Source organism: Marmota monax, unplaced genomic scaffold (genome assembly GCF_021218885.2).
Source record: "Marmota monax isolate L192 unplaced genomic scaffold, Marmota_monax_Labrador192_F-V1.1 WCK01_AAM20220418_F8-fsc01211, whole genome shotgun sequence".
In the NCBI taxonomy this organism is placed as follows: domain Eukaryota; kingdom Metazoa; phylum Chordata; class Mammalia; order Rodentia; family Sciuridae; genus Marmota; species Marmota monax.
In genome coordinates this window covers 63811-71595 of record NW_026694520.1, presented here as the reverse complement: position 1 = coordinate 71595, position 7785 = coordinate 63811, and the positions used below count along the sequence as shown (strand labels likewise).

General features: G+C 29.2%; 1 long non-coding RNA gene across 1 annotated transcript; it reads right to left on the bottom strand.

Moving 5' to 3' along the window:
• Nucleotides 1–2333: 2333 nt before the first annotated feature.
• On the bottom strand, nucleotides 2334–7354 carry LOC131423249 (uncharacterized). The gene is made up of 4 exons (XR_009224537.1): nucleotides 7177–7354; nucleotides 4914–4972; nucleotides 4507–4633; nucleotides 2334–2525 (listed from the first exon to the last, which is right to left on the bottom strand). It is a non-coding gene; the product is annotated as an uncharacterized LOC131423249 (long non-coding RNA).
• Between the last annotated feature and the right edge of the window lie 431 nt (nucleotides 7355–7785).

The following is a 7785-nucleotide window of genomic DNA, read 5'->3' as shown; positions in this document are numbered from 1 at the left end:
AAGTAACTGAATAGACACTTCACAGAAGAAGGAACACAAATGGTTGACAAATATATGAAAAAAAAAAAAGTTCAACATTCAGTAGATTAGAAAAAGGGAAATGAATCAAAGGGATGGGGGACAGGAATAGGAAAGGCAGTGAGATGAATTCGACTTAACTTTCCTATGTACATATTTAAATACATGACAGTGAATTTCCACATCATGCACAACTACTTGACTGGGATCCTAATTAGAAGAAGATGTACTACATGTTTGTATAATTATGTCAATATGTACTCTTTAAAAAAAGTAATCATGGTTTCATACTACAGAAGAAACAGTTTCTCCATCAGGACTGACTGAACTGTCAGGCTCTGGTGGCATAGTTCCTAGAGCCCACAGTATTTTGGGAGCTGCTGGTAATGTTTTTATATTAACTTGTTTTTTAATCAGATGAACAAAATGAATAGAATAATAATATAAGTATATGACAATGGATCTAGCCATATTTATATTAGGTATTTTGGACTAGACAGAGGGGAGTGAAGGGAGGAGAGGGGAATATGGGGTTAGGAAGGATAGTAGAATGAATTGGATATTAATATCCTTTATATATATATATATATATATATATATATATATATATATATATATATATATATATAACTACATTACTGTTGTGATCCTACATCATGTACAACCAGATGAATGAGAAGTTATATTCCATTTATGTATGATGTGTCAAAAATGCATTCTACTGTCATGTATAACTAATTAGAACAAATTTTAAAAAATGTCACTACACAAAAAGCCAAGTACCAGATGACTTCACAAATGGTTCTATTTTTTTCTCCTCCTTTCAGTTTTTTCATCAAATTTAATGCTTTTGTTATTTTATTATAGTTATATGTAATAGTTGATTTTATTTTAACATAATCATATTGACATAGAATTAATTTGTTCCATTTCAATCCCAAGTACCACCTCTTTCCCTCCTCTCCACCCTTATGGTATTTGGTTTCCTCTACTCTACTCTATTGTTCTTCCTTTTCTATATATTTTTTAAATATACAAATGATGGAAACTTAAAAAAACTAAAGATAATCAAACCAAACAAAACCCTCTATTCAATGAGTAACTATTACTGTCCTTTTTAATATTAGCTTTCAAGGCAGAAAACAAAATGCCTTATGAAATGTACAGCATTTATATCCAGCAAAAATATTTAAAACCACCCTTCAAATGTTTTTGAGATTAACTTAATACTTTGAGCTTATATTTATTACTTATTATTATTAATTATCATCAAAATAGTTTTCTAATATGTCTAAATGGCTAGAATTTTTTGAAAGAGTGTAACAGAAAAAAGAAAATGACACAGAGAAAAATCTATAGAAATCTTCAAAGGGGTAATTTTTAGTCTTTGTTTGAATATAAGTATGAAGATGGGCAGTATTAAATTCCATGAGACCAGACATAAAAGAGCAAATAGGAAAAAAAATCATTGGGCAGCTGTAAGCACAAAATTTTGGGATGTTACATAGGAATGAGGATCATTTGAGTTTCATGAACCAGAGTGGGGAGAGCACATTCAATATAATAATTATTAAGTAAATTTCTTCAAAGGCTTATAACTTATTAGTTGGGCTGAATAAACACTACTCAAGGCTACTCTGGATTCATTGTAATTAATCTTAAGCCACAAAATGATCAAGGTGCTCTTCAAGAGATTCCCTGTATTGGGAAAAAAAAAACTCAAAACTTTATAAAGAAAAAATTTAAAAACCTATCACTCAAAACTATACAATTCACAATACCAAAGATTCCCAAAGAGGTAGATATAACAAAAAGTAAACGATGTGACCAGTCATCATAGGGAAAACAAATAAGTGAAAATAGACTCAGAAAGGAAAACATTAATGAAAAAGACAAAGAATTGTAATGCATTCCAGTGTCATTTATTTATTTTTTTAAATCAATAAAAAAGAAAAACACAAGATGTTCAGTAGTTTAAAGAAAGACAGTATAATATAGAATAAAATGAGAAATTTAAAAGCTTGCTTAATGGAATTACTAGAGACACAAAATAAACTATCTCAGAGGAAATTTTTTGTAAGGTAACAGCAATATGGCCTGAAGAAAAAAACATAAATCATAAATCTGAAGAAAGAAAAATTTTTTAAAGAGTAAGAGACACATAAAAAAAAGGCCATATATGTTTCTATTCAGAGACAACAGTAAAAATTTGAAAAGGTAATGAAAAGATAGAAAAATTTGAAAAGATAATGAAAATTTCCCCAATATTATAGTTAAAAAACCTATGAATAAAAATGAATTATAAATAGGAAAAATTCAAGCAGAACCAAATCACACCAATTACTGTCCTTTTAAATATTACATTCACATTGTAGCTAGGTGTATTAAAACAAGTAATATAAGAAAAAAATTAAACCAGATTTTAAAAAGGACATATTACTTACAGATAAGTGGATGCAGACTTCTAATCTTAAACTTTAACAGGTAAAAGACAACAAAATGACATCCTGAAAATAATGGCAAAGAAAAAATACCAATCAAGAATTCTATACTAAGTGAAAATATCTTTCAATATAAAGCATTAAGTTATATTTTTCAAAGACAAAAGCTGAGAAAATGTATTTCCAGCAAACCTGCAATAGAAATGTTCAAGAATATTACTTACGTGAAAAAATTAAAAATGCAAATGGAATATATTTACAAAATGAAAAAGAATGAAAATCATCATCATCACATCATCATTACAGTAATACAACATTTATTTCAAATTAAGAAGCCAGTAAATTAACATTAAGAGAATAAAAACAAAATACCCTTTCTCACCATTTGATATAATTCAATAATTATTCAAAGTTAAACAATAACAAAATTATGAAAAACAAATATTTTCTTAACTCATAAAACATTATCTATGGAAAACCAGGAGACATTACATTAAATGGAAGGCTGAATGAAAAATTCTTTTTCCCAAAGTCCATGCATATTCCCATTCAGCAGTGTAGTAGATATCTAAGCAATGTAACATGACTGAAAAAGAAATAAAAGGCTAACAAATTGGAAATAAAAGGTAAAATTTTCTTCACAGATAAGATGATCACATTTATAGAATATCTGAAACATCCAAAAAGGTACTTGAACTAATGAGCTAATATAGCATTCTCTTAGAATACAATGTTTCAATCTCAATTTTAATTCTATGTAATTGACTAAAGAAGTTGAGCTTTTTTGTGAGGTTTATTGGTTATTTATTTTCTTTTATGACTTCCAATATGTTGTTTATTTGTGAGATTATTTTTATTCTAATGAGTTTCAAGATTTTTCATATATTCTGCAGATGTCTATCTTATGTCATTTTCCAAATAGTAAAAAGCAGGGTTTTAATCTTGATATAGAGTAATAAAAATATTTTTGTATGGTTGGTAGTTTTAAGTTCTATATAAAAATATTCCGCTTACTTTAATTTAGCTAAGGATTCCACTTTTGTTTTCTTCTAGAGTTTTCATAGTTTTCACTTATGGTACATTTCAAGTTAATATTTTTACTGTTTTTGAAACAAATATTACTATACATAAAATCTTCAGTTGCTAAAATACCATTTGTCTTTCTCCATGAATTTTTGTACATTGTTATTTTTAAAACTCAATTAAATTTTTACATGTGGTCTTATACTGGATCTTTATTTTTCTAGAGTAGCACTATGTCTTGAAATTATAGAGCGTAACCCATAAGGCATGTAATTTCAAATATATTACTGCAAAAATTTGAGTAAACAATACAGCATTATATGAACATCAAATTAAATACATCATAAATAACAGGAGTCCAAAGGACCCACTCCCAATGATCTAACCGCCTTCTTCTAGAGCCTAATCAACCTCCTAAATAATTTCCTCCACTTCTCAATAGTGTCACAGGCTGGGGACAAAACTTTCAACATCTTTGCAGTACATTTAAGAACCAACATATAGGAAAGTGTATATTTATTTAGTATATTTAACTGAGTCTTTTAAAATTTCTATGACAATGCTGTGTACTTCTCAAAGCAAGATTCTTATAGTATTTTTACTTTTATAAGAATTTAGTCTATCATAAAATGTATCACCTTTTTAAACTTTAAGCTTCACTTTCTAATTTTTGAATGCTTGTATAGATTTTAAGTCACTCAGTTGGAGCTATGGATATAACAAGTTGCTGGTTGGAGAAAGCTGAATCTATAAAGAAAAGGGCTGTCTCATGAGCAGTTTAGCCACAGAAGTGACTCTGCTTTTGCTAGATATATGGCCCAAAGTAAGGAGAGAAGGAATGGTGCATACTTCGTGGCCAAAAGTAGTAGAAAGTGATAAGGACTACACCTGAGCTCAACTGCATGAACTTCACTTCACTGTGATTGACCTGGCTGCCATTATTGCTGATGTCAAAGCTGTCAATAGCATAGATCAATATTAATTTAAAATATGACTTTCTCTTCTGGGAAGATTAGACATTTACCTGATAGCAGGTTGATTACAATAGATCCATTTTATCCTGGAGACATCCATGGTTTGTTATCATTGAAAGATACACTTTCGCTGGATATGGATTTGCTTGCTCTGCATTTTCAGCCATTGATAGTATCCTGGTAGAAGGCAATATGTCGATTTTGTCAAAGAACTAAAATCACATAAAATGAAATGTAGTTTATGGCTTAGCCCAATAAAATTATTGGTTTATTATATGGTTTATTATAAATAATTAAGTAGCTAGCTCCTGTGGTGGATTGGTGAAATAGTTTATTGAAGCCTATTTACATTACTAAATACAGATAATGTTCTGTAATATTGGATGCTTTCCCAAATTAGGCACATTCCTGATCCATAGCTCAATGCTCCCCCACCCCACAGGCACAATTTATTTACCCAATCTCTTCTTACTGCTAAACACAGCACCCCATTTGAAGCATTGGTGCTTTCCATTCCTGGAAGGATGAGAAAATACAATTGATGACTATATCACTACAATAGTAGAGCCAATAAAATATAAAATAGGAAAAAATAAGAGAATTTTAAAAAAGATAGAATTAGGGAACCACTTCAGAGGGATTAACATAAGAATAATAGAAAATGAAGGCAATGAAATAAATTTTTCTTTTTAACAAATGAAGTAGATGAGTTTTCAAATTGGGAGAGCAGACTTAAATACATCAAAATTTATGAAGATAGATCAATAATACATTAAATTACAAAACAAAAAATGTTTAGATAAGATAAGTCCTTAATAAGTTACAGAAAATGGAAAAGATTAGTTTCTCACAATAGATCAGTAATCAGGATATCTACAGAAATCTAAAAAGTACCTTAAAGTACACAAAAAAAGTAGATAATTCTCTCTCTCTCTCTCTCTCTCTCTCTCTCTCTCTCTCTCTCTCTCACACACACACACACACACACACACACATACACATAAACACACACACAGAGACTCATGCACACACACTAATTTTTCAATTTAGTCACATTTAAAGTAGATTTTGCCTTACGGATGTAAAGGAAGAAATCTCTCATATAACTGGATCGTGTGGAATGAGAAAGGAAAAGGGGACTAGGTCTTGGTAACCTCATTTGTACTTCTCAGTCATTCTAAATATGAATTATTAAGATCTAGTACTTTAAATTTCAGTTAAATGAGTCAAAATTAGTATCCTTAAAGTCGTCGTGTTTTCTGTTCATTATGATTAAAGTAATTATAAATTATGTAAGAAATTTGTTTTATGGCAAGTCAGACTGAGTTAATGTTATGATGCATCTTTTAAAACAATAATAAAATATAAAGTTAATAGAATATGAGGAATCTGAGAAATGATAGCCTGATTTAGTAACAATATGCTAAGATATAAGGTAATGAAATGTGTTTCATCTTTATGAGCAAGCACTTTAAATGAGAGGTCTGGGAAAAATATTAATTTATGTTATGCTTATTCTATGTGAGGCACTGGGATTTTTTTTTTTACAAGGAATACCTTAGTAAACTCTCAAAAATGAAATTATAAGGTAGGTAATATTAAAATTATTACAATATTAATATACAGAAATATTGAAAAAAATGGAAATCCATTGCTATAAAATTATTGCTGTTATAAAATGACAACCCATATATTCTACAGTGGATATATATTTTTAGATCTACTGAGTTCATGGCTAGAGCCAAAATGATGTAGCAATTGAAAAGCATATTTTAAGTCACTTACCTGAGATAGATATCAAATAGACTTTTTGTCAAAAACAACAAAGCTATCTTGTGAGGCAGTGCTGTGGAAATATTCATCGTCTGAATTCCTTTTTCTTAAAATTTTAAAGCATGTAAACTAGAAAATGATTTTACAGGAGTTGGAGAAATAGAATGAGGACATCTTCCAATTGAGTAATCTAAATTTATTTAGTATTTGTTTTGAATGACCAGACAATGACACATTCATTCATGTCATTGGTCACACTGAGAACTTAAAGTTACTCATTATGAGAGCTAAGCCCCTTGAAACCCGACAAGAAGCAACCAAGTACTTCAGACATTCTATTTTTTTATATTATTGTATCTAACTAATACAAAAAATCTAAGGTATTGATATTATCTGATTTTCAGATAAAAAACCTGAAGCAATTTATAGATGCCCATAAAACTGTAGAACTGTTATTTGAGTACAGGATTTTTTCAAGTAATTTTAGTCTTACTCATAGTTGTGGCCAAAGAAGCTGTGCACAATCCCATTAATATAATAAATCATTTAATAACAATAATGACTTTATGTAAAGAAGAGTCCTGATAGAATTTTAGTTCCTATGTGGCAATTAATATAGGCAAAGAAATACAAAATCTAATATGTATATATATTATATATTATATATATTTTATATATATAATATATAATATATATAATATATATATATATTATATATATAATATATATATATATATTCATATAAAGTAGGTTACACTCACATGCGAGTACATATGTAGGCTCACCACAAATCATTTATTTTATTTTTGGAAACATTAAATATATAAGTATATATATATACATTAAGTATATATATATACATTAAGCACATGTACAGTCCAGATAATAAGCCTTATTACTGGATATATATATTTTTAAATAATTTACATCTTAAAAACATCTCATACCTTGCATTTTTCAAAAGGTTGCATTCTTGGATTGGGAACACTTTGACCAGTTACGGGTGATGATCATTTCATCCATTCTGAAATGACCAAAGTCTAGTTTTATAAAAGAAAAAAAATCTGTAATTTCAGAAATTGAAGTGTCATTTTCTAGCTACTTTAGATATCTTCTAAGAGGAAGAAATGCTGTGAATCATCAGCCTCATTATAGTAATGTTAGGGCTTGGTTTAGCTGCAGCAATATTTATTCTCTGTGTCTGGTTACATCTTTAATAATTACACAGATCTGGCAATGCTGCTTATATAACCATTGACTGCTGGTTACATCCAGCTGCCAGCAATTGACCATAAATTATAGTTAGACCAACAGCTTTGGAATCTGATGTCGATGCAGCTGATGCTTTTAATTTACTGATCCTGTTATCATTAGTGTAAAGTAGGTGGTAAGGTGAAAAGAGGGTCAAGGCTAAATCCTTCAGATGTTGAAATTCTGCCCATAACCATAACAGACAATTATCCTTCATAAATGATTACTGGCAGTGTTTTAACAAGAGTGACATCTGCTGGCCCACATATGCAGTTAGAGTAATTCATATTTATATAATCTTTTGC